Below are 18406 nucleotides of genomic sequence, written 5' to 3'. Positions count from 1 at the left end.
TTTGTCCCCATTTCATCATTGTTAAAGCCAGCTAGTATGGAGGGAATGAGGACTGTGATGGGAAAGAATTGGACTCAAGCTACTGAATTTATAAGTAATCTGGACATTGCCAGCACATCTTCCTTGTCACAGTTTTTACTTAAGTGAGGATTTACCAAGCAACATCTGTTGTGTGGGGGTCTAGTTGCCCAGTTAATAAAAGGGGCTCTGCTTGCGCTGCGAGGGCAGAGCAGCAGAGCTCCAGGAAGTGGCAACTTGTGTCTGTGCTTATTGTGTGTGTGGGCCTGCCACGTGGTCGTGGCCTTGTGTGTGCGGCGCGGCACGAGTGCCATCGGAGCCGCGACCGCTGGGGACCAGGGGGTGCCACCCCCTCACGTCGGATCCTGCACCCGGTGATACCGGGCGCTGCAGGGTGCTTCCCTGCCTGAAGGCACGCCGGCTGTCCGCCGACGTACACACCGCCGTCGGGTGATCCCGACGGCATCAGAGGGCTGCCCCGGAGACCGGAGGCAGCCCCCCAACCCTGGCGACGAGGAAGTCACGCCAGCCAGCTAGTTCGTGCGGCGGGCGAAGTCGTGGACCCGCGCGCACGGCCGCAGTCGGCGGCCGTGTAAGGACGCACGGAGTGGCCCTTCAGCTGGAAGGAGGCGGGGCCTGGAGCTCCAACCCGCGGCGATGGCACAGAGTGGGGAGACCAGCTGCTGAACACCCGGGCTGCCACGGATGAAAACCTTAGTTTAAAAAAAAAAAAAAAAAAAAAAAATGGGAGGTTTCCTTTCCTCGCAGGGAGGAAAAGGGGACGTGGCCTGGAGTGCTCGCCCACGGATCGTGGGAAGGGCCTCATCAACGGCCTGTGTTTCCCCGAGCACCGACGGGGAGGAGCGAAGGAGGTGTGGCCCACGGGTGAGCCCCACGATCGAAAGGGGGCGGGGGCCCGGTCCCTGTCTCGTGTGCGGAGCCGATAGGAAGGCTCCCCATGCCCAGGCCTCAGCGGTGAACGGCCTGCTCGAAGAAAAGGGGACAATAACCCCTCCACAGGCTGCATTTGTGCCACACCCGAGGGTAGCGGCTCCACCCGGAGTGCTTGTGCGCCCTCTAGGGTGCCAGAAGAGGAAGGCCCTTAAACAAGGGTGTAGTCACCGGGAAACGGGCAGAGCCCCCACAGGCCAAACCGGTGTCAAGCCCTGGGGTTGCGGCTCCACCTGGATTGCTCGTACGCCCCTGGGCAGGGAGGACGCCAGGCACCCATCAACAGCTACCTGAGTCTGGCAACAGCAAGTGCACACCAACACTGGTGATTGGCGGATGACGTCCTCACCTGCCAACAGCATGTCGGACGATGAAGGGGTATGTAGGTGTCAGTTGGCACCAATACCCCATTTTGACATCCTCGGGGCGCCGGCAAGCCTGGGGGCCCGGTGGGTGGCCTGGGTGGAGAACCTGGAGTTGTACTTCGAGGCAATGGAGATCAAAGACGCCGCCAAACGCCCGACACTCCTATACTCTGCCGGGCTGGCTGTCCAGAGACTGTTCAAGACACTAAAGCCCCAAAATCAATCGTACGGTGAAGCCGTCGCAGCCCTGAACGAATACTTCAGACCCATGGTCAACAGGGACTATGAGAGGTTCAAGGTGAGGTGTGCGAAGCAGGAGGAAGGGGAAAGCCTTGATGCATTCCACGGGAAGCTGCGCGGCATTGCACTGGGCTGTGACTTGGGGAACTTCGAGGAGGATGAGATCCGGGCGCAAATCATCTATGGCTGCAGCTCCACCAAACTGCGCAAGCAGGTTCTGAGGGACCCAGCGCTGACCCTTGATCGAATACTGGAGCTTGGCCGGGCCCAGGAACTGGCAGAGGTGTGGGCCTCGGTCATGGACTCCTCCAGAAACCAGCTAAAGATGGAGGTCCCCACGCAGCGAGTGAAGGTTGAGGAGGTGGCGGCTGTCAGCAGGTGGCCAGGGGGAAGAGTGATGAGGAGGGGAGACTGGCCGAAGAGAGACCCCAATGCCACAATATGTCAACAGTGTGGGTGGGATCTGCCTCACCCGCAGGACTGCCCGGCGATGGGACAAATCTGTGGAAGGTGCGGGAAAGGAGACCACTTCGCACGAGTGTGCCTCGCTCCAGCCCCGGCCAGCATGATGGGGGCGTCAGGGGGGAGTGAGGTGAAGGGGAGAAAGACCCCCAAAGTGGCGGCGGTCCAGGTGGTGGAGAGTCCCCGAGAAGTACCGTATGAGGTGGGGGAGGAGTACAAGAGAATGTATTCTTCTTGTCCTGCAGCGGCGCCGAGGGCCAGTTTGATCCCGGAATCTTCTGAGTGGGAGGACCCCGTCATGGGGCCCCATGGTGTGGGGACTGGAGCACACCTGTTTTGTCTTGCGGTGTCAAAAGAAATATGTTTGGGCTGGAGTAGCTGTTAGCTGGTGCGCGGACTGGAATGCACCAAATGTTTGCGGTGGAGTGTCGTTGGTTTTTGTTTGTTTATAATAAAGGAGGGATGTTGTGTGGGGGTCTAGTTGTTGTGGGCAACGTGAGCATCATGACTGTGTCATGACGCTCGCGTGCCTAGTTAATAAAAGGGGCTCTGCTTGCGCTGCGAGGGCAGAGCAGCAGAGCCCCAGGAAGTGGCAACTCGTGTCTGTGCTTATTGTGTGTGTGGGCCTGCCAGGTGGTCGTGGCCTTGTGTGTGCGGCGCGGCCCGAGTGCCATCAGAGCCGTGACCGCTGGGGACCAGGAGGTGCCACCCCCTCACGTCGGATCCTGCGCCCGGTGATACCGGGCGCTGCAGAGTGCTTCCCTGCCTGAAGGCACGCCGGCTGTCCGCCGACGTGCACACTGCCGTCGGGTGATCCTGACGGCATCAGAGGGCTGCCCCAGAGACCGGAGGCAGCCCCCCAACAACATCTCAGTTGGACCAGAGAATACCAGTTGTTTCACCCCCATGGGATTTATTACAGTGCTGTTAATGCAAAATACAGACACTGAGGAAATTGCAGCAGATCCAACATCAACGTAGTCTGATCCGCCTCGCATCCATTTGTAGTGACTCGTTTAGTGTATAATTTTTTAAAAAGGGGCCATCTGGAGGCATTTAAGTACCAATGGTGAATTTCAAGGGAACAATAATGCACAATGGATCTAAAACCTATGAAATTGTTTTGTTACCAATAATTCCACTCAAGCTATCACTCCCCAATTGTATCGAAAGCCCTTAATGAGAACCATTGGCCCTGGTAGATTGACACTGATAGGTTCATCAAACACTTGTCCCTCATAAAATCCTGACTCAGCAAGGGACAATCATTAATGATGTGGTTGCGTTCTCCTGCTACGGCCTTGAGAAATTCCACCAGTAGCACTGGACCACTTGTAGAGTTGCTGGATTCCTAGATTCCTGTTTGCATGGAGCCACTTCATTCAAGCAACCTAACGCCCCGAGTCCCTACATTTCAAACTTCAAGCCATAAATTGTAGTCAGTTCAGGACTCAGTTCCAGTAGGGCAAACCTCAAGTAAGATGGTTTAAGGGGAAGATGGAATGGATACCCTGAGCTAGTAGACATGGCAGCGGGAACCACAGGCACCTTGATCCAAAGTTGGACAATTTTAAGGACCTCCACCCCCTTCCTCTGAATCTTCTGAAACACCCTGAGGTTCATGCATCTTCAGAAGATTAGTAGAGGCTTCTTTTGAGGGCTCTGCGACCAAAGAAACCACAGGGCATCCTAGCTCCAAACCGTGGGAAACTGATGGTAAGATATGAACCGCAGTAATGTCAGGGTTCATTTAAAAGACACATAATATATCCTGAACTAAAAGTGGGAGGATTGGAATAGGGGTCTTACTGCATTTGAAGACAAGGGGCCTCATTACGACCGTGGCGGCCACAGTATGAACGGTGCCAGTAAGGGACCGGCACCGTTCATACCGGGCCGCCACATTACGAGTCCTGCAGCGGGTCCTGCTCTGTATGTCTGGCCAGACCAGACACGCAGAGCGGGAACCGCTAGCAGTACAGGATGCTAACAACGGGCACGTCATTAACAGGCCCGTTGTTAGCACCCTCCCCATTCCCATTGAGCCCTATGGGGACTCAAATGGGAATGGGGACGTAACGGGTCCGGGTCCCGCAAAAGGGAATTACCTAGCCCTCCAAGGTTGGAATGCCCCGGTAAGTCCCCTTTTGCGGGACCCGAGTTTGGGGGTAGCCAGGCTGCTAAAACTGGCATGGCTACCTCCAAACTCGTAATGAGGCCCAAAGTGTCTTGCTGAATTCCCTGCACTAGAGTGTAGCCTGTGAAGTGTAGACCGACAGTTTGTTAGATCATAGGCAATGCAACACGCAATGGTGTGTGAACTATAAAGAACCTATTTAAAACTGTTGTAGCCATCGTCTGATACACACGAGGAAAACCACAACAGTGGTGTGGTGTTTTGTTCTGCCTATTATCTGAAAAATGTTGCCATGCAGTTTCAATTAAAGCACAGCATTGTATATAAAACAAAGAAAATATGATGTCAAACTAGCAGAGCCGTACTCTGTTTTTATAAAGAGAAATAACCTCAAAATGTACAGTGTTCTCACATCTTTTAATGTGTATCTCATTCAGAATATGTAGCAACCAATAGTTAAATGTTATTTATATTTATTTCCCTAACAGCAATAGATTCACCAAGTAGACTGTCATTTTTATATAAATGTGCCATTTAATAAATTGCTGGGATGCAACAGTAAAAGGCATGCATGCTTTCAGCGCACCAGATTCAAATGAGTGTGTTTTGCATGTTAGAACTCCTACAGGAATTTGATTTTCTTTTCTCCAAATACCATGATCCTAATATTGGCTTTGCCTAAACTTGTTTAAGTGAATTTCATGACAAGGTGATTGAACTCCCATTGCACTCGTAAACAAGATCCTGGGAGGGCCAGACAGTCACAAGAGAGCCATCTGGCAGAGCAGGACCTGTGATAAATGGGTTGCACCCCATAACCCATTGCTTATCTAAAGAAAAATACCCAACAAATAGACAAACATTGAGAGACAATTCAATTCCTGTTCTCCAGCCCAGGAGTGCACAAATGATTTTGCCAGAGAGCCGAATGGGCCCTATATGCTGCCGATATGGGGCCGAAATGTAAATGTGTTTGGGGAGGGACAGGAGATTTTTTCAACCCCAATTTGTATTCAATGCATGGCCCCGGTTCCCCCACCCCTGTTTTCCCCATCAATTGCATGTCTCTGGATTCCCGTAATTCTCCCCCACCACCAAACTGCATGGCCATGGGCCTGCTCTAACCCCCAACCCACCAATGCCCCATGTCCCCACCCCAACCAAACACTATGCCCCGTGACTCCCACCCCAACCAAACACTATGCCCCAACCACAACCACAGACTATGCCCCATGACCCCCACCCCCCAACCAAACACTATCCTGCATGACCTCCACACCCAACCAATCACTATGCCCCATGATCCCACCCACAAACAAACATTATAATCCATGACCCCCACCCCCAACCAAACACTAGGCCCCATGACTTCCACCCCAACCAAACACTATGCACCATGACCCCCCCAGCCACCAACCAAACACTACACCCCTTGACCTCCACCCCAAACCAAACACTATGCCCCATTACCCCACCCTCAACCAAGCACTATTTTCAATAACCCATATGCCACCAACCAAACACTATGCCCCATGACCCACCACCTCCAGACAAAAGGCCATCCCCATGACCCCACACCCCAACAAAACGCCATCCCCATGACCCAAAAACGAAATGCCATCACCATGACCCCCAAGCACCCATCAAAATGCCATCCCCATGACTCCTCACCCCCCACCCACCCACAATGCCCTTATCTGGGGAGCACCGGCAGGCAGGTGGATGAGTGAGCTTGGGGGCAGGCTGGCTGGCCTCTTCTGAACTTGTACTGCGGCTGGTGTGGCAAAGCTGAAATGCCTTCTGGCAACAAACCTTGAGCCACGCCAGCCGCAGTGCTGGCCCTCCATTGGTACAGCACACTCACTACGTGGCTCGTAAGAGTCACGTGGTGCATGCCCTGAACCAATTGAGGGTCAGTATTTGTCCCCGCCTGGCAAGGTAAACAAAACCTTTCCTAATAGATTGCAGTCGGGAAAAACAACATGCCAGGATGCACTTGGCCAGCAGGCCAGAAGTTGTGCACCCGTGTCTTAGCCAGTTATTTCTGGGATATTATCACATGTTGGGGGAGGCCTGCTCTCAGAAACAACACATCTGAAGAACTTGCTTCCATTAGATCTTGACCTTTAGCCTGACTGATATGTGCATCTGTGCATGATTGATGGATGAATTCAGCCTAAGAGGCCCAGTCAGCTGTTCACTTGCATCATTAACTTCTAATGAGACCTCCGTGTGGTGCGCATAAATAACACTTATCTGCACTTCAGAATACATTATCTTGACAGAATCCCTCGGAAAGGGATTGTCCCGGGTATTGGTAGCGCTGCTCGAGTGAACTAGCTATATAATGAAACCAGCCAGTACCCACAAATCTCCTCACTTATACTTCCTACGTGTGAAGCTGTTAACCCATACATTGCTGATAGTTAGGACCATCAAGAGCTTATGTCCAAACCATCATTGGCCTTGAAAACGACCAGCGTGTCGAAACACGTGTTGGCTGTTCACAACTGAATTAAAATCATGAAACCAAACTGTTATACTTGGAATAATCGTAATTACATTACTGGTGCAGAGCCCATCGCCATGCCATACCCCTTTTTATTGTACTTAATTTGTGCCAACCAGGGTCGATAGGTTGGTGGGATTTGAGTGATTGCTGCCCGCACACTTTCAATCAATACAACTGAATTGTACTAACTATATTTTTTATGGTGATCACAAGCGCACAGATATACAGTTTCGAATCCACAAGCCAATCTTCAAAAACGAGCTTAGTTGGGCCACTTATATTCCCCAGATATTGATGCAATTTTTAATGCACATTCAAACCTTGCCAATGACATTATGCAGAAAGGGGAGGACCCTGTATTAGATAGACCCAATTTGTAAAGTGAAGTGGGGGAATTCTTATTATATCTTGAGAAAACCATAAAATGATGTTCCTATGTGGTGTAAACAAACCAACATGCTGTGTGCTCTAAAATGAAAGCACAACTTCTCTAAACCCAGACCTGTGGATATTAATGCAATCTTCCATAGTTTGTATTTTATATGTATATGCATACACTACAAGCCAACTAAACCACATATGGACATTGGGATACAATACCAGTTCTTATGGGAACACTTCGTTATTATTGGAAAAATGTAACTGTTAATGATATGAGAATAATGTTGAACACTCTGGCCGATAAGCAGCAATGCTCAAATAGAACTGTATATTTTTGCTCAGAAACGGCTATGTAGATATATATACTTATTATTTTGAATGTTAACATGCATTCTATCTATTAGCGAGATCTTTACAGGCAGGTGCCTTTGTTTTTCTTTTTGTAGACACGCTGCTTTTGATTGTATAACATTGTTGGTGATTTCCCCAGCATAAGGTTAAGTACCCACCCTTGGTTGTGCATTAATTTACAATGCATTCTGAATCATATCTTAAATATACACCTATATTTGTTTAAAACAGTCCCTACAATAGCTTTTCATCTAATCTCAGATCTAATTCTATTTATACGAAAAACCAATGTTCAGGGTGTGAATAAGTTAGGCCACGCTTAGTAAATGTATTGCATTTAAAAATGTTAGCACACCAATTGTTAATGAGACTTCATTGCCAGTAAGAACTCTATACCAAACATATTCCATAGTTAGACAGTCTACTTCTTAATTCGTTTAAGGCCACTCAACCGACTATCAGGTGTTGTGGGTTTTCTTCTTGTGCCTGTGATTTACAGAATTAGCAGTACTCTGACCCTTCATATTGTATACATCATTGTTTATTAATTTCCCCAGTTGGTAACAAATGAAATCTGAAGCGTATAAATTGTGTGAGCCAATAATTATTAGGGAATTTGATTAAATATGTATGTAGTACATCTAAGCCTCTAATATAGAAGCTCAGATGCGAGTACATTCACATGGTTGAACTTTTTCTCGTGTTTCACACCAATCAGATTGAAACAGTTCTTTCGTTGCTTCGATGGGATTAGAGACCAAAGTGCCAAAACTAGAGTCAATTTATTTCAAAATAAAACAAAATCAAAAATGTTATCACACATATAACCTGTTTCTTGTCCCAGAACTTCGGGGTGGGATTGTGGTACAGTGGGTGCTACATCAGAGGAACTTGCTCAGTAAAAATAACTCTAAAATGAAGATATATTATAGAAATCAATCAGAATCGCTGTACAGCAGTGAGGCATCTGCTTTGGATGTGGAAATGTCTACCTATGGAGATGGAGTCTTGATATCAGACAGATTTGCCACATCTTTGGTTGTGAATTAATTTTCAATGAAACAAAATCACAAATGTAATCCCACATATAGCATGGTTCTTGTCACTGAATTTTGGGGGTGGGGTTGTGTAGTAAGGGGGGTTAGCTCAGAGGTACCTGCTCAGTTAAAATAATTGTAAAGCTAAGATATATTCTAGAAATCAATCAAAATGTGCTGTACAGCAGTGAGACATCTGCTTTGGATGTCGAAATGTCTAAATATGAAGTCTTGATGTGAGACCAATTCGGAGTCTTGATATCAGACCGGTTGGATGCAGAACACAGGGCTGATGTTGTGAAATAACTCTCCTGGTATGCGTTGACATTCTACTTCCTCTGAAGATACAGAGCTGACATTGAAAAGAGATTGCTCTCTGCTCAACTCCACAACTCCTGGCATTATTCTGCCAGAGAGTGCCTTCTGGACCCAGTCTGGTGATTTATGTAAACTCTGGAAAACTTGCTCTGGGCAGCTTGGTTCTGGAGCAGGGATGCAAAGGCTAAGAAAAACCTTTGAATTGCACTCAGTTCTCTCCAGTTTCAGTTGTGAGTTTCGCATTATGACCATTTCTCCTGAACTGACTGGTTCGTCAATGTTACCTTCCAACAAAAAAATGTTGCACCTGTGCTGACCACCTGGGGATGAGCAAGAATGATATAACTCCTTCTGTATGGATTCAGCAGGTAGGCCCCCACTGTAGACTAACCTGGAGGGGGGGGGTGTTGGAATCCTGGTCTTTTCCTGCTGTGAGCATGGGAACCAACAGCTGAGAAGGTGTTGAAACAGGGGCTTTGGTGGAGTCGAGTCCACGGACCATCTGCTTTCTGGGCCCCATGTCCCACTGAGACCGTGATCATGTGTAGTTGTAGGAAACTCAAACCCCGCTCAACATCTGACTATGCCTTAACAAGATCTAATGCAACTGGCTAGATATGGAAAAAGTTCAATACCTTCCAGGTGTAGTGAAGAGGTGACAGGACTTTGGTGAAAACTTCCAGTGCTAATGTCAACCCAAAGGGGAGGATCGTCAACTGAAAGTGTTGGCCTCTCAAAGGCGTGGAACTTGCTCCCTTCGGAGCTAAGCGGTCTGACCTCTCTGAATTTTTTCAGAAAAAAATTGAAAACATGGCTGTTCTCGTAACTTGATTGGACGTGTTTCTTACCCCTTTCCTATCTGACTAGTTCTGTACTTTGACTTGACCTACTCCCCCCTATGTGTTTCTTGTTTTTCCGTCTTGTTATGCACCTTCACGTCGAAGGGTCTATGGTTGCGCTATATGAATATAATAAAGTAAAAAGTAAAAGTAAAAAGCAGAAGTACACTCTCTGTGACACCTCCATTCTGTACAATACCTCCCTTTTCACCTTTATTTGCCTCAATCCTTCTTCCTTTTCTACACCCGTTAGTGGAGCCAGAATTTTGGCAAATACTTGTGATGCTGATGCCAACCAAAAGGCAGAGGATTGCAAACTAAGTGTTGACCTCTGAAGCAGGAGCACGCTACCTTCCATATTCCCTGCTTGTCTCTCCTGTATCTACTATTGGCCACTGCCTGCCACTTCATTACAAGGGTTTGTGCAATTTCTTTGCCTTAATGCTGCCTTTTACACATCCCTTTTTATTCTTGGTCTTTTTTTGTTACTTTCTTCTCTCTCGGCCATATTTACTGCTCCTATTCCTACCCACTGCTCCTATCGCTACCCTAAGCATCTCCCCTCTTTTTCCCTGCATTCTATTCCCTACCCTTTTCACGGCTTCCCCTCCCGTTATCCCCATTGACCTTCTTAACTCTCGCTCCAATTACAATAAATTACAAACGATCTTGGACGATATTTTCTTACTAAGCCACCATACCTTATTCATACCCGAGACCTGGATACCTCCCTCTGACACAGCAACTTTTTCTTTCCTTCCTACTCCCTTTTCATGCTTTTCCCAATATCCTTGCAGATAGGTGGAAGCAGTGGGCCTGTCATCCTCTAGTATTCCTCTTAAACCTTAATCTCTCAATCTACTCCTCTTCCGACTTTTCCTTCTAGTGAGTTTCACTTTACTTCTTTCCCTAAACCTTACCCAGTTTCCTTCCTAATCGTGTATTGTCTACCTGGTCCTCTGTCTTCCCTTCATGAAGACCTTGATTCTCTTCTTGCCTTCATTCTTCCTTCTCCATTTCCCTTCTTTCGTTTTTGCAATCTTAATTTCCATCTTCTTACTGTACATGTTTCCTCTCCCTTTCCTGCTTGAGTCTTACCATCCTGTACAGCACCCTTCTCTCCTTTCTCACCAATCTGGTTCCTGCTTTGACCTCATTTTCTCCTCCCTTCCTCCAATCTGCAATGTTACTGCCATCCTTTTGTCTCTGCTCACCATTTCCTAATGACTTTCCTTTTCTCAGTCCCCAAATGGCCTGATTGTACCCCTCTTCCCAAACCTTCTCTCACTGCAACCTCAAGTCTTTTGACATACCTTTCTTCCTCCCTGCCCTCCTTTGTGCTCTTGCTTCACTCTTTGAATTTACCCTTCTTCCAGTTGATACTGGTCATTCTGCTTTTAATTCTGGCCTAACGTCGACAATTGACACTTTATTCACCCCACATGCTTTCCCCCCTCTCGCAACCCTCCCACAACTGTAGCTCACACCTGATCTGATCTCTCTGGTCGATCACTACTTCAGGGGTTGAACAGTGCAGGAAAAATACTAATTTATATACTGATCTTATCTCTTTATCTAACCTACACACCTCTATGACTCTTTGCTAATTGCTGCAAACTAACTCTTTTTCTCAGACCAGATTCTTTCTTACTCATTCCCGGTGTGTGTTCCAACTTCTTAACTGCATTCTCTCTTTAATCACTGACCCTTCTCTGTTCTCGCCTCTTTCTCCTTCTGACTTTTACTTCATCCAGCTGAGATCCTTGCTTTCCTCTGCTTCCACATTTCCTGTGCCTTGTCTTCACCAGGGCCCTTCTTCTTTCTCTCTCTTTGCCACACTTTGACTCTTTGACTTTGATATGGTTTCCTTTCTATCGCATACTCATTTCACTGCTTCCGCCCATCACCCCGTGCCCTTGCCTCATATCCCCAAATTATACTCCCATATTCTTCCCTTTTATACTACATTCCTTAACACGTCACTTTCTTCATATGCATTCCATGTTGAATTCAAACATGCAGTTATAGTCCCCATTCTGAAGAAGCCATCTCTCCATCCCTCTCTCGCTGCAAACCTCCATTCCCATCTCTCTTTTAAACTTTCTTTCTAAAATCTTGGAGTGTGTTGTCTACTCAAAGATTTCCTTATACCTTGATCACCACTTTGTACTCCCATAATGGCAATCCCACTTTTGTGCTCAGTATTTTACTTATATGGCTATTCTCTCTGTTTCTAATTCACTCTTGCCTGCATGCCATTATAAACTTTCCTCTAATCTTATGCTCCTGTATATTTTGGATGCCTTTTAACACGTCTGAACACCACAAGCATCTTCAGATTCTCTCTTCCTTAGGACTTTCAGGGATGGTGCTACAATGGTTTCAATCCTATCTCGCTGACCACTCATGCTCATTCCCTTTGACAGGTAAATGTTCTTCTACCTTCTCGCTACTTTATGGTGTCCCCCAGGGGCCAGTCCTTGACCCTCTACTCTTTTCACTTTGCACCTTTCCAACATCCTCACTTGTTTCCTCATTCAGACTTTCTGCCTGCTTTCATGCTGATTACTCACAAATCTTTGTTTCTTTCTGTACTTTCTCTGGCTCACTCCACTATATCATCTTGCCTATCTGCAGTCCAATCTTGGATGCACACTTACGTCTTACAACTTAACCCCTCAAAAACCAAAATCCTTTCCCTCTCTGCTTCTACTTCTCCACCCCCCCACCCCTTTATTGTCTGGCCTCCTTTCAACCTTCCTTTCTCCACTTCAATTTGCAATCTTGGTGTCCACTTTGACTTCTCTCTTTCCTTTGTTATCCATATTTCCAACATAGCCCGCTTATTTTATTTATTTATTGTGCATTTGTAAGACGCTTATACATCAAGTAAATTGTGTTTCAAAGCATCCACACAGCAGCAGGGATGGAACATGGGAAAGAAAATAAAATATAACAAAGAAAGTTTGAGGCGGGCCTACTAGGCCTCATGAGCATTCAGAACATGCAAGTGCAGAGAGAGAGAAGGGTTGAGGAGTGGGGGGGTAAGTGCTAGGTGTATCAAGAGGGAAGTGCTAGGGAGTAAGTGCCTAGGTGGAGTGGCCATCCACCAATAAATAACTAAGTGCAGGCCTGTGGTGACATAGGCCAGTGGGTGCCAAAGCAAAGTGCTAGGTGTAGGCTGTAGGCGATTGGGTGTGGGAGGCCAGGACCCAGTAGGACACATAAGGGCCCTGGCCACCAATCTCAGCAACTGTGGGATTTAGGAGAGGAGGGAGGAAGGGAAGGAGTAGGTGAAAAGGAAAGTCTTGAGGAGCTTCCAGAATTTGAGGAGATCCGGCTCAAGATGAAGATGAAGGGGGAGGCTGTTCCATAGGAGGGAGCCTGCCGAGGAAAGAGATCAGCCACTAGCTCGCTGTTTAGCAAAGCACTTGACACGCAGAGAGCTGGTGCCAGATGATCTGGAGGAAGAGTATTTAGTGAGAGCAAGTTGTCGCTAGCGTGGTCCCCAGCCCCAGACAGCCTTGTGGATGATGAAGAGAGATTTGACTTTGATCCTCGCAGCAACCGGGAGCTACTGGAGGGTTTTTAGGGCTGAAGAGATGCAGTCCCTGTGCTTGAGGCCAAGGATAAGTCTTGCAGCCCTATTCTGGATTAGCTGGCGGGGTTGTAGAGAAGAAGAGCGTAGATTAAGGAAGAGGCTATTGCAGTAGTCTAGCCTAGAGAGACCCAGAGCTCTAGAGACAGTGAGTTTCTGGGGGAAAATGAGGAAAGGAAGAATTCCTTTGAGGATGTGGAGTTTCAAGTGGGATTTCTTGGCAAGGTCTTGAGTGTGAGGGATGAAGTAAAGAGAGGAGTCGAAGATGACTCCAAGGTTTCTGGCTTCAGATGAAGGAGAAGGGGGAGAGCCCATAGAAGAAGGCCAGAGTGAGGGACAGAAATAGGGAGCAGGAGTCCAAATAGGAAGATTCTCAGTCTTGATGGCATTGAAGCAGAGATCATTGGCAGTACACCAAGGCTGGATGGTAGATAGGTAGGCAGTCAGGAATGATGGAGGAAGTAAGAAGAGGATCAGAGGGAAGTTTGAAGAAGAGTTGTGTGTCATCTGCATAACACTGGAAGTTTGGGGAGAAGGTGGAAATGAGGTGTGCAAGCTGAGCAAGGTAGTTTGGTAAAGAGCCAGGGAGAAAGGTTGGACCCCTGGGGGATGCCGCTCATGGAGAAAGAGTTGGGGAGCAGAAAGAGCCCAGAATAACCTTGGACGGTCACTGAGGAAGGAGGTCATCCAGTCCAGTGTCCGCTCCGAGATACCTACAGTATCGTGGAGCCGTTTTATGAGAATGAAGTTGTAGCGGAGGTTCCAGACATGACCTGCACTCCTACCCCTCAGTTCGATCTGCAAGGAAGATACCCGCCAAGGGGCTTGACGTATGAAGAGCAAATGAAGCAACAGAGATCCGCACTGGGACTCTGCCCAGTATACATTAGGAGATCTGTGCCTGTTGAAGTGCCCATAACAAGACAACCCTGGGAAGCGCGGTACCCTATCAGACAGCCATACTAGCCGCTGATACGAAATGAGGAGCACCTTCACGCGGTCCATGAAGAGACCCCAAAAGCCTTAATGGAAGGCCAGTAGAAATGACATAAGTGCCTGTACAGACTCGCAAATGAACAAAAGTGACTATCGAAGACAAGCACGCCAGTGCGAGTAGCTACGAAAATAAATGTAATGGACACAGAGAAGAGAAAATGTTAAAACGTAAGAAAACGGTGCTGCAAGACAAGATAGAAGCAACCGTCCTGTTAAACGTGTGTAAATAGGCGTGAAACGCAAGATTCTAAGAAACCGATACTGCTTGCAATGCTTAGTAGAATAATAGAAGCGGCATGCGCCGGCTATATATCTACTTCAAGAAGCACGTTATACAAGTGCGACTCCATTTTGTAAAAGCAGAAATGTACCCAGGCAGCCAGTGGCCTGACAGGCCAAGTTTTCGAAACCCAGCCAAAGGCAAGAGAAAGAGCGGAATCGAAACTCAACAAAGAGCGGCTCATGCCTAGGAAATCGAGGTCAAACAGAGAAGGGGAGGAGAGCATCAACTCGCAAGAATCAGGCTCCGGAGCATACCAGCTTGCCCGTGAAGGTCAAGATAAGAGAGGCCCAGGCAGGTGGCAGACGAAGCAGAATTAAATACAATAAAAGCTGGAAACTGAAGCAGATTCATGGTGAACAGACACGTGACCTGCCAGGCGCGAAGAAGTACCACCGCCTGATGTCATCCAGAACCGGAGGATGCCATAACTTTTCCTGATAAGAGACTACAGTCCCGAGGCCATACCCAGCCAACTAATTTACACATAGCCCTAAAATACTGATTGATGGAAGGGAGGCAGGGTGAAACTTGGGACACCAGGTACCTGGGTTTCCATTGTGCATGCTGCTAATTAAAATGGGGATTTATGTCTAGGGGTGTAACCCGCCCAAACACAATAGACCAAGTAATCTAGGGTCCTATAGCCAGTAGAACCAATGAGACGTCGTACTTGTAGTGACGTCTATCATGAGTAATGTAGAGGGTTGGACATAGACGCCCACCCAATAAGAGTTATCCAATCCACATGCACTGTTACCGTATACAGATATAGCACTTATACTTAAGTCACCTTTCCTAACCAATTATATTGCATGATGATTTTTGTAAAGTTGGACGTCAATGATGATGAGTTTTATGCATAAAAGTGGCTGTTCAACTGAAGTTCGGGGAAGTCAGGGCGAGAGAGGTGATCGCAACGCTGCTGATTTCCATTTGTTTTCCCTGTATGATGTACTTGCCATTAAACAGACTTCCCTTTGCCAAATTACTGAGTCCTCATTATTGAGGTGTGCCGGAGTATGTGAATCCTGCACCCCCTGTCCTCACATGGTGCAGCTATCTTGTCTTACAAGCTCAGGAGGGTGAGTACTGACCTATGGGCCCGTCAGTAACTTCCTCCCCTCTCTGAACATTTGGTAGCAGAGGATGGTTTCGGCCATCGAGTATTGATTATCGATTGATAGTTATAAGACACCTTCGGACCAACGGCACGAAGTAACTCTGGGCCCTCGGTAAGATCACAAGTCCTTTGGCCATTCCGGCTGAGTAGACTGAGAAGCTCCCCGTGGACATTGATAGAGTAAAAGTTTCAAAAATCTGCCGTGGGTCTGAAGGAACCCGCCTTTCCAAGCATAACCCTTCTCATTCCCACGGGCAGCGGATCGGACGAAAACCTTAAAAGCAGGAAGAGGAAGGGGCGTGATCCCAAAGTCCCAGAGAGGAAAAGATGCGATCAGTGAGTGAAACAACAAACTCGTTACTTTGGCAAATGTCTCGTAGGCATTAGAGTAAATAAGGGTAAGCTAATGGAGGGTGGTGGAGAAAAGATAAAGTAGGTAGAGGTAGAGAAGCCTGTATTTATATAGGGGATTAATGACTCGAGCATAAGAAATAAAGAGTGGATACCAGGGGGGCACCTGAGCAAAAACGTAAGGAATACCAGGGGAGCACCTGAGCAAAAACGTAAGCAATACCAGGGGGGCACCTGAGCAAAAACATAAGGAATACCAGGGGGGCACCTGAGCAAAAACATAAGGATTTGCCTTGTTCCTGCGCTTTAAAGAGTGGTCAGAAGGAACCTGAACCCCGAGCCCACAGTGGGGGAACAATTTAGGCTACGGTGATGATTAAAGACGTCACAAAAGGGGTTTGTTCACATCCCACGGTGGGGTATTGATTAGAAGGCAGGTATATGTGTGACCAGATGGCGTCTGTCTAGTCTGTCAAGCATCTGTCATATATGTTCTGTGTATGTCAAATGTGAAATGATTGTATTATTGATTGAAATGCATTTTGGCTTTACGAGATTTCGTAACTAAGAGGAAACAACCTTTGAATTGATGAGTTTTGAGTAAATTGTTGGTACAAAATTTTGCGGAAAAACATTGGATTGGAGCTTGCGTATGTGGTGCTCGCTCCTACTAGTGGAAAGATTAAAGAACTGTGTAAATATTGTTGGTGACGAAATTAAGAATGGAGGAAGTTACCCCACTTGCGCATTTATGCAATCAACTGCCCAAGCATGCAATAAAACTGAAGAAATATAGCCAGGAGTGGGTTAAGGGTACTGCCAATAAGATGTGTATGCCTTGACCCCAGAATGGGTTGCTTTCTAAGGCTGTTTTAAAGCACATAACCATCTTCCTACATGCCACATATACATGCAAGAAGTTAGAAAAACGTCTTGCTGTCCTTGAGTTATGGACATGCAAGAAGTTAGAAAAAGGTCTTGCTGTCCTTGAGTTATGGAAAATGTTTGAAGAAACAAACGTGGAAGAACCACCCGCAGACTGTATACTAAATGTATGTACGGATGGGGGTGAGACGCCTACCGTGCCACCAGCCCCGCCTGAGCCAGTCATCGAAGGGAGCAAAACAGAAGGGCTTTACCCGCTAAGAGGACTCAAGGCAGCTACGGGGTATAGCAATCCTGCATATGAGTCACCTACGTGCAGTAGTGACGAGATCAAGGAGAGGGAGCAGGAGAGTAATCTTGCCTCCGCGGTCCCGAAGGACGAGGAAAGACGCGATGGTGGAAAAAAGGATCAGGCACAGACTAGTGCATCTCTCGAGAAAGTGAGAGAGAGGGAAAGAAGCGGAAAGGAAGTGATGAGTTAGCATTCGCAAAAGACAAATGGATGCGAGGGCAGATAATATTGAAATGAAATGGAAAGGGAAGCGATGAGGTACGGTCGAGAGAAAGGACTGATGAAGCACAACGAAGGGAGAAGGAAAAGGAGAAGGAAGTAAGGGATGAAAGGACAAGAAGGAAAGATAGGTTAAGACGAGAACAACTATGTCGCGAAGAGCAAGAAATACTGCTCAGTCGCACACAATACGCAGCCTATGAAAAGTACAGGCAGAACATGCTAAAGTTAGAGGAAGAGAGGAGAGTGCACGAAAGAAAAGTAAATAAGCGGGAAGAGTAGGAAAGTAGAAGGGCAAAAGAACATAGAAATGAACAAATGAGGGAAGTAGATAAGGCTAGGGAGGAAGCAAAAAAGCTAAAGGAAATAGATGAGGAAATAGAACGTAAGCACAGACAGAGGGCACAGGATCTTGAATATTTGGAGCGGGAAGTGATTAAACCCGGTCCTACAGTAGAATATGAAGACATAGAAGAATTTCTTCCAGCAAGCGATGCGTTCCCGGGTACAAGCGGGACTAATATTGATGATGACGTCGACACCAGAAGCATCGGGGAAACGATTGATAAAATCTATGATGAAATGGGACTGGAACTAGTTTACCAAGGGGGAAGGGAAGATGAGCGCTTAGAGAGCACTCAGCTATATGACACTGAGGATGTCACCCGAAGTAGTGGGAGAAGGGGACTGTCCATAGATAGGCTAGAGATTGGGCAAAACGAAGAAGACGCTAGGAGTTGTGTAAACTGGGAGTACTCAGAATCTGACTCTGGTGGGGAAACGGAGGATGTGGCATATGAAGAAGGGAGACGGTGTGAAAAACGGCCCCCAGGGGACCGAGGGGTACGATGGTCAGACGCTAGCAGGTCCACAAGTAGGGCACTGAAGTCTACCGCGCAGTCCGGCCATCATGAAGGAACACCCCACGGTCAGCGGGAGGCGTCAGCACCTGCCTATACAGACAGATTAAGGGCATTGCCAAGTAGACGGCAAGACGGGAATGCCACCCCGGCAATAGACCAGAGAGCTATGGGGAAAGAGAAGGAGGACT

The sequence above is a fragment of the Ambystoma mexicanum genome, chromosome 2p, assembly GCF_040938575.1.
Source record: "Ambystoma mexicanum isolate Mex_15411 chromosome 2p, UKY_AmexF1_1, whole genome shotgun sequence".
In the NCBI taxonomy this organism is placed as follows: Eukaryota; Metazoa; Chordata; class Amphibia; order Caudata; family Ambystomatidae; genus Ambystoma; species Ambystoma mexicanum.
Note: the sequence above shows the minus strand (reverse complement) of the source record.